At 41.9% G+C, this 15,345-nt stretch overlaps 1 long non-coding RNA gene across 3 annotated transcripts in view; it reads right to left on the reverse strand.

Annotated features, from left to right (window-relative positions):
- LOC118021609 overlaps nucleotides 1-9,798 on the reverse strand; it is an 83,630-nt gene extending 73,832 nt beyond the window's left edge. For all 3 annotated transcript variants that reach the window (XR_004682238.1, XR_004682237.1, XR_004682239.1), the window contains exon 1: nucleotides 8,702-9,798. This is a non-coding gene — a long non-coding RNA (uncharacterized LOC118021609). The remainder of the gene's footprint in view (nucleotides 1-8,701) is intronic.
- Between the last annotated feature and the right edge of the window lie 5,547 nt (nucleotides 9,799-15,345).

The raw sequence follows: 15,345 nt of genomic DNA on the forward strand, positions 1-15,345 counted from the left end.
AAAGAAAGAAAGAAAGAAAGAAAGAAAGAAAGAAAGAAAGAAAGAAAAGAAAAGGAGAGGGGGAGGGGAGAGGGGAGGGGAGGAAGGCAGACAGTAATGGATTATAAATCATTGAATATAATAGGAATCTGTGAGCCCATAAAATAAAAAGCAGAGAAACAAAGAAAAAAATGAGGGAGAAAGGAGGGTTCTTCCTGACAGTCAAATGCTGAATGATAAATGTGGAAGAAGTGTGGAACTGGAAAATCACCTTTCTGTAATCATTACAGCAAAGATTGGTTTGGGCAAGAATCATCAGCAGATGCTAAAATTAAAGGACACAGTTAACAAGGTGCAGGATATTTTCTGGGCTTCATTGCTTTCCCCCAGACTGCCTATTAACTTCAAGGGGAAAGAAAATATGTGTGCAGTGGAAAAACTGAACAATACTTTGGGCGGGTGACCAAAACCATTATGAATCAGAGGCAGGTAGGCATCACGTGCCTTCAGATGGAATATCCTGAGAGAGACACGCATTACTTCTGAAATATTCCTGCCAGGGGTGCAAAACCTGAATCTAAAGGTGAGGAACATTAGACAAATCCAACTTGAGAAACATCCAATAAAGAAACTGGCCTGTAGTCTTCAACATTGTCAGAATCATGAAAGCCAAAGAAGGCCCATGGAACTGCGCCAAATCAAAGATGAACACAAAATGCCAATGAAATGCAAGGTGTGCTTCTGAACTAGGTTCTATGCTGGAAGGATGTTACTAGCACAACTAACAAAACTGGAAGGTGAACTGCTTTAGATGAAAGAATTAAGTCAAAGCTAAGATTTCTGAACTTGAGAACTGTATCGTAGTTATATAAGAGACTCTCCTCGTTCTTAGAAAATACATATGGAAATATTAATGGGTAAAGGGGCCTGACTTGTACAATCTACTCTCAAATTATTTAGAAAACAAAAAAAAATGATATATATCTATAGAAAGAATAAGAAAGAGAGAGAGAATAACAAATATGGCAAAATATGTTTCAAATGTTGAATCTGGGTAAAGGGAATAAGGGATTTCTCTGTACTATCCTTGCAGCTTTTCTGTAAGTTTGAAATCATTGCAAATAAAAAGTTAAAAGAACAAATACCTAAAACTACAGGTGATAAAACATGTGTGAGCCCTCTAACAGAAGAGCACCAAGTATCATGGTAAGAAACCATTAAAAACTGAAATAAGAGAAGGAATAAACCATATTCATGGATTGAAGACCCAATACTGTAAAGATGTCAATTTTCTCAAAGTTATCTATGGAGTCAGTGCAGTCTAAATAAAAATCCCAGCAAGGGCGCCTGGGTGGCTCAGTTGGTTAAGCGACTGCCTTCGGCTCAGGTCATGGTCCTGGAGTCCCTGGATCGAGTCCCGCATCGGGCTCCCTGCTCAGCAGGGAGTCTGCTTCTCCCTCTCCCGCTCCCCTCTCTTGTGCTCTCTCACTCTCTCTCTCTCTCAAATAAATAAATAAATAAAATCTTTAAAAAAAAAAATCCCAGCAAGATATTTATGACAATTGAAAAGCTTGTTCTAGAATCAAATGGAAATCTGATGGGTCAAGACTAGCCAAGACAATCTTAAATAAGAACCAAGTGAGATGATTTACTCTATCAGATACCGAACTTTATTTTAAAGCTACATTAATTAAGGTGATATTGGTGCAAGTTTAGATAAATAAATCAATGGAATATGATAGAGAATCTAAAACGGACCCTCTAGATTTATAACAAAATGGCCTTGGAGAGCAATTTGGAAAAGACGATCTTCCAATTAAGTGATACTGAGTCAATTAGAGGTGGGGGCCACGATGGAGGCTAGACTCCTACCATTCACAAAACTCAATTCCAGGAGGACTGAAGGTAAATGTACAAGGCAAGATAATAAAACTTCTAGAAGATTATTGTGCCAGTTACTAAGCTGTTGTCTCTCAGCTCCAGATCTACTCTTCTGTTCTGTGCTTGGTGATTCGGGGGCTGGGACTCTACATTTCTCCTTTGCCAGTTGGTTTCCTGCTAGATTCTGCATTAGGGGCTGCAAGAGGGAGACTGAGAGACGGGAGAAAGTGAAGAGTCTTCCTCCTTTCAGCTCTGCGTGCTGTTCTGCACGCATCTCTCCAGCTGCAGCCTGGTTCAAGCCTCCAGCTCAGCTCACCTCACCACGCCCCCCTGGGAGCTAGCAGCAGCAGCTGGACGGCACCTGCACCTGCCTCCCAGACTGCTGTGGGATCCCTTCTCTGAGTTCCAGGGTCTGGTAACACCAGCTCTTCTCTTTGCTCCCCTCGTCTTAGAGGCACCACCTGTTTTGTGAAGCAATTATCTCCCTGTTGCTGTAAGCTTCCTTTTTTGTCTTCAGGCTCTGAGATCCATGTAACCATTTCTCCTTATTAAATCCTCTCTGTTGCACATGGTGTCATTTCTGTCTCCCAACTCTGCCATGACTGATACAGTAATAAGCAAGAAGATTCTTAAGACCTCAGGGTAAGGAAAGATTTCCTAAGCAGGACACAAAAAGTGCTAACCATAAAGGAAAAGCTTGGTGAGTTAAATGACATTGAAAATATTGAAAGATAGCATTTAAAGGATTAAAAGGTGATTATACTTCAACAAAGCTGATAAGAGGGGCAAAGACTTCAAAATGTACTTCACAAAAGGTGATAGACAAATGTCCAAAAATATACAAAAAGGGATTCAACCTAATTTGTATGAATGGAATGCAAATTAAAAATCAAGATGAGATGTCACTACAAACGATGAGAAAAGCTGGATTTAGAAAGACTGGATGCAGTACCACAAACATACTGGTATACTGTGGGTGGACGTGTGAATTAGTACAACCAGTTTGGAAAACTGTTTAGCATCACCTACCAAAATTCAACACATGCCAGCCACCAAGCAGTTTCACTCCTATTGGCAAATCCAACTGAAATGCAGGCTCTTTTCACCAAAAGTCATGTGCAAGAATGTTCACAGCAGCACTTGTAATAATTGCCAAAAACTGGAAAACCACAAGTGTCCCAAAACAGTAGATTGGAAAATAAATGGTGCTATATTCACATAATAAAATACTAAATGGGAAAGAGAACTGGATACAACTAATGCAACAGTAAGTGTGAATCCTAAAAATTTGATGTTCAAGGGAAAAAACAAAATCACTAAAGAAAACATACAATATGATTTATGTTTAACAAAACAAGCAGGACCAAACTATAGTGTTTAGGGATGCATGCTTACATGGTAAAACTATTTTTTTTTTAAGTAGAGGTCGGGACGCCTGGGTGGCTCAGTCGGTTAAGCGTCTGTCTTCAGCTCAGGTCATGATCCCAGGGTCCTGGGATCGAGTCCCGCATCGGGCTCCCCACTCTGCGGGGAGCCTGCTTCTCCCTCTGCCTCTGCCTCTCTCTCTCTTTCTCTCTCTCATGAATAAATAAATAAAATCTTTAAAAAAAATAAAATAAAAATAAAAAAATAAAAGTAGAGGTCATCATCATATATATCAGGATAGTGGTGACTTCTAGAAAGTATGGAATGGGCAGCACTGAAGGAGGGGCACACAGAGGGCTTCTAGGTGCTGGGTGCTGGCAATGTTCTTTTTTTCACCTCATTATATATATACAACTTTGCTTTTCAAAAAAATTATAGAGTCATACTTTATTTAGGGGCACCATTTTTATATATGTTGTATTTCACAATAAAGAGGATGAAAATGTAGATAATGCACACTTCTGAGGATCACTGTAAGGATTAAAGGAGATAAGGTGGGTGTACAGAGAGCTTTGCAAAGTACCTGACAGGTAATGAGCATTCAGTACATGATAGTTGTTATCTGGTAAAGTACTACTGAGAGACAGAACTAACTATGAACCCCGGGCTAGGAGAAAACAAACCCTAATGGGAAGCAGTCAGAGGACCTGAAATGGTTTCTTATATATGCTACAGGCTGCAGGTAAAAGTTGGAGGTGAGCTTTAAGTGTGTTTGCAATAGATAAATGCCAAAGACTAGGAATAATGCCTACCTCATTGCCTGGCTCATGAGAGTCCCTCATTAATTATTAGAAATATGGATGGGGGGCGCCTGGGTGGCTCAGATGGTTAAGCGTCTGCCTTCGGCTCAGGTCATGATCCCAGCGTCCTGGGATCGAGTCCCGCATCGGGCTCCCTACTCCTTGGGAGCCTGCTTCTCCCTCTGCCTCTCTCTCATGAATAAATAAATAAAATCTTTAAAAAAAAAAAAGAAATATGGATGGGTGGATGGATGGATGGATGGATGGATGGATGGATGGATGGATGGATGGATGGATAGGCAGGTAGATAAGTAGGTGGGTGAATGGGTACGTAGATGGATGGGAAGATAGGTGGGTGAGTGGATGAATGGGTAAGTGAGTGCATTGGTGGGTGAGTGGATGGTTGGGTGGATGAATGAATGGACTGGAGGATGGGTGGATAAATTGAAACAAGAGTTGGTCTGATGCAAATTTTGCAGCTCCAAAGTGAAGAGACTTCTCCACACATTTTGTCTTTGCCCAGAACTTAACACAACACCATACGCAAGTTTTTGTTTCAGGCTTTGTGATTACAGGGATGTTGGTGACCACTTTTGCAGATCTTTTCATGGTTCTTCTCGGTTGTTTACTGGCCAGAGGAAGGGCTTATATCAACCTGGATCTATAATACCTACCATCAAGGGGGAAGAGAGCTGATTTTACCTACAAATTAAGCGTCTGGCAGGGCTACCAATTCAGGTTGAAGGCAGAGTATTAGAGTAGTTTTTCCACCCAGACACACCCCCCACGGGGAGGAGAGGCTAAACTAATGAACATCCAATGGATAGGGACTCAAGCATGAAGAGGAGGCACCAGGCTAAAAACATGTTTTCCTAAGAAAGCCTAAAATGACAAACAGGCATCCGGAATGGAGACCACTGAAGCCACAATTTCCAGTCCAGTATTGTATGTAATTGTAGACTTCAAAGTTTTGTTCATTGCAGGGAAACATCACTATATGCACCAAGCAATCACTATGTCCCTTTCACTCAGTAAGCCTGTCTGGTTCTTAGAACTGCAGACAGAGATGCCCATGGACTACAGAGGCACATGCTATTGTCACATGACAGAGGTCTTGTACATTGCTTTATTTTTTTCCTATTATAAAGCATAATATGCTTGCTCATAAATCTGAACATCTCCTCCTACCCCTCCAGCCCCCCTTCCTAGCCCCTCATGTGGTAACACAATTAACAGTTGGATCTGGTTCCTTCCAGACTTTTTTCTTTACATGCATACAGACACACATTTCTTTTTATTAAAAAAAAAATGATATCAAGACTGTTGAATCTCAGATCTATACCTCTGAAACAAATAATACAATATATGTTAAGAAAAAAAAAAAAAGAAGAAGAAGAAGGTAGCGGGAGGGGAAGAATGAAGCGGGGGAAATCAGAGGCAGAGACAAACCATGAGAGACGATGGACTCTGAAAAACAAACTGAGGGTTCTAGAGGGGAGGGGGGTGGGAGGATGGGTTAGCCTGGTGGTGGGTATTGAGGAGGGCACATTCTGCATGGAGCACTGGGTGTTATGCACAAACAATGAATCATGGAACACTACATCTAAAACTAATGATGTAATGTATGGGGATTAACATAAGAATTAAAAAAAGGAAAAAAAAAAGAAATAGTTAAGATGGTAAATGTTATGTTATGTGTTTTTTAAACAAAAAGAAACAGCATCCATAATTCATCATACATGTATAAATCATGTTCATATTTTGATGTTGCAAAAAAAAGATATCAAAATATATATGTAGAGTATAATAAACAATTTGGTCTTTGTCCCCAGTTCCTGGAACAGAACTCCTAAAACCCTTGGAATTTCCTGAGCAGTTGGAGCGCCTCATTATGTATAAGGTACCCCTTTTGGTCACACCTGAGTTTATGCCAACAAGGTGACATAAGTAGGGTCCCTAGAGAGCTTTGGGATAGGGCTGGCCCCAAGTGATTACAGACCTGGAACTTTCAGCTCCATCCACCAACCTCGGGGAAGGGGTGAGGGGGCTGGAGATTGAGCTCTATAAAAACTCTTGCATGAGCTTTGATGAGCTTCCAGGTCGGTAAGCACGCAGAGGTGCCGGGAGGGTGGTGCACCCAGAGAGGGAACTATGCCCCTTCCTATGCCCCTTCCTGCATCCCTTGTCCTAGGCATCGCCTCCATTTGTCTGCTCCTGAGCTGTATCCTTTATAATAAACTGGTAAACTTGAGGAGGGGGTCCTGGGAGCCCCAATATGTAGCCAGTCAGCCAGAAGGACAGCTGACAACCAGGGACTGCAGTGGGGGCTCCTGTGGGACTGAGCCCTTTCACTGACAGAACAGAACACTCCCTCCAGAATTGGATTGAATCACTGGATATTGGAGCTGGTATTGGAGAATTGGTTGGTGCCAGGAAACACTCTGCAATATGTTACTTTTTTTTTTAAAGATTTTATTTATTTATTTATTTGAGAGAGAGAATGAGAGAGAGAGAGAGAGCATGAGAGGGGGAGGGTCAGAGGGAGAAGCAGACTCCCCGCTGAGCAGGGAGCCTGATGCGGGACTCGATCGCGGGACTCTGGGATCATGACCTGAGCCGAAGGCAGTCGCTTAACCAACTGAGCCACCCAGGCGCCCCTGCAATATGTTACTTCTTAACTTGCTTTTTCAGTCAGTGTTTACCATAAATAACTTTCAATGGAAGGACTTAGCATTTCATTCTTTTCAATAATCAAAGAGTAAAGCAGACACTAACCAAACCCTCCAATCCCTCCACCATTTCAGTGCGTGTCCATCCCCTGGCTTATGTGTGCTTCTCTTTAGGTATAAGCACCTGCAGCTCCTTTCTGGAGCCTGCCCTTGAGCTTCTGGAGCCATTTTGCCTGTTAACATGGAGAACTAGGAGGGGCTGGAGGATTATGAAAGCCCAGACCCCTGCCTCTGGTATAATTTGGTGCAATTTATACTTGGTACAATTTATACTCCAGAGCTCCCCCACAGGGATCAGGTGAGTGCTGGGATTTGTCTGAAGTCACTCCCTGACTTGATTTCTTTCCCTTTCCCACTCCTGCCTCCCTCCTCCTACGTTCTCGTAGGAACACTTCTGTAATAAATCATAACAAATCGCATGCAGACAAGTTGTCGCTGCAGAGTGTATTCCAGGAAGATGACTCATGACACACAATATTCCATGGCATAGGATGTGCCATCATTTACCTAATTAATCTCCTATTAATGGACTTTCAAGTTATTTCTGAATTTCCCTATCCCAGACCATGCTACACTACACCGTATTTGCACACTACTCCTACAATAGAGTCCTTCGTGGCCCCCCACCTGGCTACTCTTCCCACTTGCTTTGGTGGTCAAGTCAGTTGTTTTGCCTCCTGCCATCATAGTTTAAAAATAAGAAGGTAAACACTCCTGCAAGCAACCCACTACTTTTATTAGCGACCCTGAAGATAAATGACTCAGTGCATGTGTTTATTTTTCCTGGAGTTAAGTTAGGATCAAAGAGCTCAGCCCACACTGCTTCCTGAAACACCCTCCTCTCAGATTCCTAAGTAATCAATGGTTGTTATCACACACCCTCCCTGGAGGCTGGTGTAGACGTATTTTCAGATCAATGACTCAGAAAGAGTCCTTTGTTTGAGAAATTACGGGGTCTTACGTCTCAGTGTCAAACCTTTTTCCAACTCCTTGGATGGTCCCAAATAAAAAAGCTGAGTTCTTGATGATGGAGAGACTTCATTTATTGACGCTAGTGGGAAATTTTCTGGGAATTCCTGAAAGGAAAGGGCTCCACGTGGGTTGAATATTTCTTTTTGAAACAAACGGCTAGGACGTATGGAAATCTGTTTGGAACTCTTGTTTAGGAAACATTTAAAAATGAGCTAAACTATCTTACTCTCCAGGGAATCCCCAGAGTCGAGCCTTCCTCCACATCATTCTCTCTTGGCACGAAACCCAAGGCAGCAGTAATCTGGTTCCTTCCTTTTCTCTCCTCGAGGGTGAATTTGATCTACCAGTGTCTGAAAGGCCCCCCCTTATCTCTGACTATGGATTTCCACTCACTGAATAGTCCCAAGTGAAGCTTCAGGATGACAAATCTCCATCAACGTGCCTGACAGTAGCCCCACCTCACTCTTGCCGCCGCGCAGGGTGATTAAGGAAGTCAGTCCACAGGGCGCCTGGGTGGCTCAGTTGGTTAAGCGACTGCCTTCGGCTCAGGTCATGATCCTGGAGTCCCAGGATGGAGTCCCGCATCAGGCTCCCTGCTCGGCAGGGAGCCTGCTTCTGCCTCTGACCCTCCCCCCTCTCATGTGCTCTCTCTGTCTCAAATAAATAAATAAAATCTTTAAAAAAAAAAAAAAAAAGGAGGAAGTCCACCCCCAAACAAAGCGGGGGGGGGGGGGGGGGGGGGGGAGTGGGGGGTGGGAAGAGATGTGGTGGTTGCATCTCCGGGCTGCCTGACCGCTTAGCCTCCACGTGGAATAGGAGAGAACACTGCAGATGGATTCCCAGCACCCAACCCTGGGACCAGCTGGATACAGACGCAGCCATCTCCCCTGGGTGTTAGCACTCACATCCTAGCAAGGACCCTATCTTTTTTTTTTTTTTCATCAGGGATGACAAACTTAAAACAGGTTGACTCACCTTCACCTCTCAGTCTCCTACTGACCCACCCCTTCCTGTCCTGGAAAAAAAAAAAAAAAAAATCCTCGATTAGTCCCAGGCCATTCACTTCCTCTGGTTGGGTGGATGCTGGGCCAAACCATCCAAGAAGGGGAGAATGAAATCTTCTTCAGAAAATCCTCTTGGTCCTGAAGCAAAGAGCAAAAGACAAAGTAAGTGCTGAGGGCCCAGCACTTGGTGGTAGAAGGAAATCCAGCGATCAGACTGTGAAGGCGTGGGGTGAGGAATACAAGTTTTCAGAGTTTAAGTGGTTTACCCCAAAGCAGGCCATTTAAGGGGCAAGTCAGAGATTGCAGCCTGCTTTCTTTCCAAGTTCCTGGCCCGGGGCTCTTTCCAGTAGAAAACATTGCTAATGTTATTAGAAACACAAGGAACACGAGAGAGAACAGAGAGAACGTGGGTGAATGTCAAGGTCCCTCTGATCACCTGACAACACTTTGTTTTTATTATTATTACGATTACTGCTATTATTATTATTATCATTATTATTATTATTATTATTATAGAATGCTGTTGTCACTTTATGTCTTTTTTCACACTTAGCTAAGCTAAAAGGTCCTGAAGGGGAAGTGTCAGTATGTCCCTTTCTGTGGCTTCCCAAGCCGCCCGTCTGGGCCGAGAACCTAGAGCACTGTCCTCCAGACTGACGTCGTTCAAAACATGGGGCCTTCACCCCATGAAATCCACACATCCAGCTAGCTCTGGCCTCCCAGCAAAGCCTGCCCACTGTTTGCCCGACCTGGCAACAGTGTTTTGGCACTGACCAAAACAACACCAAAAAATTACTCTTTATTTCTCTCAAGTTTACACCGCTGTAAGAGGAGACACCTGTTGAAAGAATCGTACCCAGACAAAACATGTATCTTGCATTTTTGCATTAAAATTGATTTTCTTAAAAGAGGTTGATTAAATGTTATTTCATGTAATGGGGGTTGGAGATATAAATAGATGGAAACCCTCCCCATGAAGCTATAAACGGGGCCCAAGAGAACTAACGGCAAAAAATGCCAGGTTAATAGAAAATAACCATCTTCAATTGGTCTGCACAAAAAGCACACTTCTATTTTACACAACTGACTCTGATCTGAGAAAGTGCCAACTGGCCATGGAACCAGGAAACCCCGTCTGTCTCCGAGGCTCCTCTCCGTCTCAGGTGAACGTGGTTCTCTCAGGCAGGTATCATCAGAGAACCAGAGAAGTGCAGATGCAGTCGAAGACCAGTGTGGCCCGCAGTCTGCTGGGTGGAGTGTGAGCTCTGTGTCTGGATGTCCAGGTCACCTCTCCCGCTGTCTACGTACTGCCCCCCCCAGCCAGGGGCTGGACCGGGTGAGCCAGAGACCCTGCAGCATTTCTGTTCTTCAACTCCTGAATGGGAAGGAGCACACAGTAGATTGACTGGCTTGAGAGAATCATCAGAAGGGGATAAAGAGGAAAGTACATGAATTAAAAAGACCATCTATTCCTGGCCCCAAGTGAGACATGCTACTTTTTACCAAAGGTTGCCTAAAGATTGTGTTCTTTCCTTCATCTTGGGAGCACCAACTGCCCTCCCTGCTCTCCCCTACCCACCCCCCCACCAGGCTATAGCCCCACCTTTGCTTTCTCTTCTCTACACCAAGACCCAGGTAGAAGAATGTGGGAACGAAGCACGGGGGTGCTCTTTCTGAGCTAACAACTCACGTCACAGAACACATCCCACCCCTAGGTGTTTGGTGATGACACTGTATCACCCTCACCTGGAGCAAATCTGTCTGCATTAGGAGACCACATCCTGCCGCCCACAGACATCCACTTCAAAGCACCTGTGTGCAACCTCACCAGGTAGCCAGCTCCCCACAAGCCAATTGCCCAATTTGTTTAATTTTATGAAACCACTTTAGATTTCTAGAAGGTAACTTGTTTTTTATCTTGCAATAAGCAGACAACCTTCAAGAGAAGATACATAGGAAGAAAACTAAAAGTCAAGACTTTTTAAGATTTTACTATTTATTTTTTATTTATTTATTTGAGAAAGCGCGCAAGAGAGAGAGCATGAGCAGGGGGAGGGGCAGAGGCAGAGGGAGAAGCAGACTCCCCACTGAGCAGGGAGCCCAAGGTGGGGCTCAATCCCAGGACCCCGAGATCATCACTTGAGCCGAAAGCAGACCGAGCCACCCAGGCACCCCAAGATTTTACCATTTTTAATTATATATGTAATGGATGTAATTGTTCTCCTTGTAAGAGATCCAAATATAGAAGTTTATGAAGTAAAACATAAAGGCCCTGCTTTATCATCTCCACCCACTTTACCTCCAAAACTAACTTACCTCCATTAACAGTTTGATATATATCCTTCTCTACGTATAAGGTTTTTTCTATGCATTAGCACATAACATATACAAATAGCATATGTAGGACATAAATGACACCATACAACACAATAATATGTACTAGAGATCTTTTCAAATCTGCACATGTATGTTTATCTGATTATTTTTAATTGTTGCTGCTTTCCATTGTATGACCATATCATAGTTTTGTAACCAATTCCATATTGATGGCTATTTAGTTGTTTCAGATATTGTTATAATCATATATACATGATTTTACAAATGTGTATATTATATCATTCCTTAATGTAAGATAATCATTTCTGAATTTATCCATATTATAAATAACTTTCTATATAAATCTTTGTCTGCATTTATGTCTTAGGACCAATTCCTAGGAGCTGAATCACTGAATTGAAAGAGACAAACTTTTTAAAACAAAGGTCATACATGCTTACTTATCCAATTACCAAGCAGAAAGCATACACTACTGTTAACCACAAACAACACCAAAAAAGTCACAAAGGAGACTTATAGAGGATGTTCTGGGTAGCTGTTACCAATTATACCATGAGTTTTGGCATAAGTGCTCTGAACTATCTCATTCATTCTCAGATAAAACGAAGTTCAATGTAGGAGTCCCAAGAGCCAAAAGTATATCCTACAAATGCACCAGAGTATATTCTACAAATACACCAGGATAACAGCTGAAGCCAAAGAGCATCATTTCTATATTAGCCATTCGGCAGGGGGAGTAGCTTCCTGTGGCAAATTACACAAAGGATACGGACTAAATAGTTCAGGCGTTGGAGTTAGAAAGAGTTTGGATCTTTCCCTACAACTTGAAGCTTTTTCTCTCATAATATCTCTCTCATTTGTCAACTTCCGTTCCATTCTTACAACATCCTCCCTCGTGCCCATATCCTGGCTATCCTAAATTTAACTCATCCTGCCTTTGCCCCCAGATGAATCTTCCCATATGGTAATTTGCATGCCTCCCTTTGCAGGGCTTCCCAGTACCTAAGAGAATTCCACTTCCTAGGGGAATGTAGAAGAGACCATGACACCCACCCACCCTAATTACCTGGAAAAGAGGAAGAAGAAAAAGAAAACTGGATAAACTCACAAACACATATTTGTGAAAAAGCTATTGGGAACTATGGATTCAAACTAGTCTACCAACTAAATTGTAGAGGGGGCAAGGGTCTCCTCCCTGTGAATGCAGATGGTACCTCATTCTGGAGGCAAAGGGGATGGGTGGGTGGATGGATGGGTCTGCCGTAGTAGATGGAGGGAAGGTGATGAATAATTCCTGTGAAGATTCACTGAGATAAAAATACTTAATTTGGTGGTTTCATCCAAGGTTTCCTCACATCAATTTAGACATGCAGTTTGAGAGTTGGAAAAGATAGTTTGGGTTATTGTAGTTCAATGGTTCTCAACCTTGGCTGCATGTTAGAATCACCTAGGAAACTTGAAAGAACAACCATGGGGAGGCAGGGGGAAAGGGGCATCCAGGCCAATTAAAACAAAACCTCTGTGGGTAAGGCCCAGACCTCAGCACTTGGTAAAGTTCACAAGTGATTCTGATGTGCTGCCAAAATTAAGAAGCACTGGCTTATTCAACATGCTCATATGATCTCTGATGGTTTAGGTTAGATTTTTATGGGTTAAACTATTTTATCTCCTTCCCACTTTTGAGGGCTCAGGGGATGTATAGATCATCTTTGTATCTCTCACAGCATTCAACATAGTGCTTTATCCAAAGCCAGTAGAAGAAGGAAATAATAAAAATTAGAGCAGAGATAAATGAAATAGAGACTTAAAAAAAAAAAAAAAAAAAAAAGAACAGATCAACGAAACCAGGCACTCATTCTTTGAAAAGAGCAACACAATTAATAAACTTTCAGTCAGACTCATTAAAAAAAGAAGAGAGAGGACTCAAATAAAATCTGAAATGAAGGAGAAATAAGTACCAATACCACAGGAATACAAAGAATTGTAAGAGAATACTATGAAAAATTATATGCCAGCAAATTGGACAACCTAGAAGACATGGATAAATTCCTAGAAACATACAACCTTCCAATATGAATCAGAAAGAAATTGAAAAATTTGAAATAACAAGTGTTGGCAAGGATGTGGACAAAAAGAAACCCTCATGAATTTGAGAAACAAGACAGAGGATCATAGGGGAAGAGAGGGAAAAATGAAACAAGGTGAAACCAGAAAGGGAGACAAACCAAAGAGACTCTTAATCTCAGGAAACAAACTGAGGGTTGCTGGAGTGGAGGGGGGTGGGAGGGATGGGGTAGCTGGGTGATGGACAGTGGGGAGGGTATGGGCTATGGTGAGCGCTGTGAAGTGTGTAAGACTGATGAATCACAGACCTGTACCTCTGAGACAAATGCTACATTATATATTAAAAAAATAAGAAGATAGTAGGAAGGGGAAAATGAAGAGGGGGGAAATCGGAGGGGACAATGAACCATGAGAGACTATGGACTCTAAGAAACAAACTAAGGGTTTTAGAGGGGAGGGAGGTGGGGGGATGGGTTAGCCCAGTGATGGCTATTAAGGAGGGCACGTATTGCATGGAGCACTGGGTGTTATACGCAAACAATGAATCACGGAACACTACATCAAAAACTAATGATGTAATATATGGTGACTAATATAATAACATAAAATTTAAAAATTAAAAAAAAAGAAACCCTCATGTACTGTTGGTGGGAATGGAAATTGGTGCAGCCACTGTGGTTCTACAAAAAAATAAAAATAGAATTATCATATGATCCAGTAATTCCACTACTGGAAATGAAACACAAGATCAAAAAGATATGTGCACTCCTATGTTTATTGCAGCATTATTTACAATAGCCAAGATGAGGAAGCAGCCCACGTGCCCATCAATAGATGAATGGATGAAAAAGACATGGTATATATACCCAATGGAATATTACTCAGCCATAAAAAAGAATGAAATCTTGCCTTTGCAACAACATGGATGGAGCTAGAGAGTACAATGCTAAGTGAAATAAGTGACTCAGAGAAAGACAAATACAAATGATTTCATTTGTATGTGGAATTTGAGCAACAAAACACATAAAGAAAAATAAAGAGACAAACATAAAAGACTATTAAATACAGAGAACAAACTGGTGGTTACCAGAAGGGAGGTGGGTGGGGGGATGGGGTGAAATAGATAAAGGGAATTAATGATGAGCACTTGATGGGCACTGAGGAATGTATAGAATTGTTGAATCATTATATTGTACACCTGAAACTAATATAACATTGTGTGTTAATTATACTCAAATTTTAAAAAAACTGTTAAAGTGGTTGGTAAATAAATAAATAAAGACAGTGCTTTACATGTAGTAGGGATTCAATAAATGTTCTCAAGGTGATTGATTAAACACATTCCTGAGAGAGTTAGTCTTTCAGAACTCAACATCAAGAACAAAATGCATTTTTTTTTAAAATTACAAATATAATACTTCAAGTAAAGGAGAGAAAATGGCATTTCCAAGCCAGAAAAATTCATACCTTACACTACTGGCCCAGGAGAATGGAAGTGACTACATTTCCAGGGAAATCACAAGAACAGAAATGAAAGAAAAGGTCCATTTTCCCATCTCACAGGATTGTTCCCACAGGGTTTCTCCTGTTTCTGTAAACTCACTGACTTTTCTCTAATCAAGTCGGATCCAGCAAAACAACAAAGACATTGGCTTTACAGCCACATGGTAACCGTGGTTACCTGGTTTGATTCACCCTCTACCCATGACAGTCTGTGCATTCTATGGCAAATTATTCAACCTCTCAAATTATTTAACTTTGAGCCAGACTTTTCTCATGTAAGTTGTTAAAAGATAAACTGAGGCCTATTACAATTTTTGAGAGTTTGCACAAAAATCCACTCAAATAGGACAACATCCAATCTAGAAGATAGACAGGAACTCCGAGTTGCTGTGCAAAATGAAAGACTTTTATAGGAAAATGGAGTGGGAACAAGGTTATACTAGGCAAAAACATGTTGTTTATTGCAAAGTCACTTTCCTTAGGAGGGGGCAGGGGTCTATCAGGCACAAGACCTAGCTAGTGCTGATCAGGAGATTCCTGATCGACTAACTTAGGATTCCATTTCTGGGAGAGCCCAAACTGTATTTAAGTTAAGTCTTGGTTTGGGCCTTAGCACAAGTGATTCCATTTAGGGTCTGCTGTCTTGTTTTCAACAATGGAAAATGGAAAAACGAACATAGAACTAGCTCATAAAGCTGTGGAGAAGATTCA

Source organism: Mirounga leonina, unplaced genomic scaffold (genome assembly GCF_011800145.1).
Source record: "Mirounga leonina isolate KUSES-001 unplaced genomic scaffold, KU_Mleo_1.0 Mir_175, whole genome shotgun sequence".
In the NCBI taxonomy this organism is placed as follows: Eukaryota; Metazoa; Chordata; class Mammalia; order Carnivora; family Phocidae; genus Mirounga; species Mirounga leonina.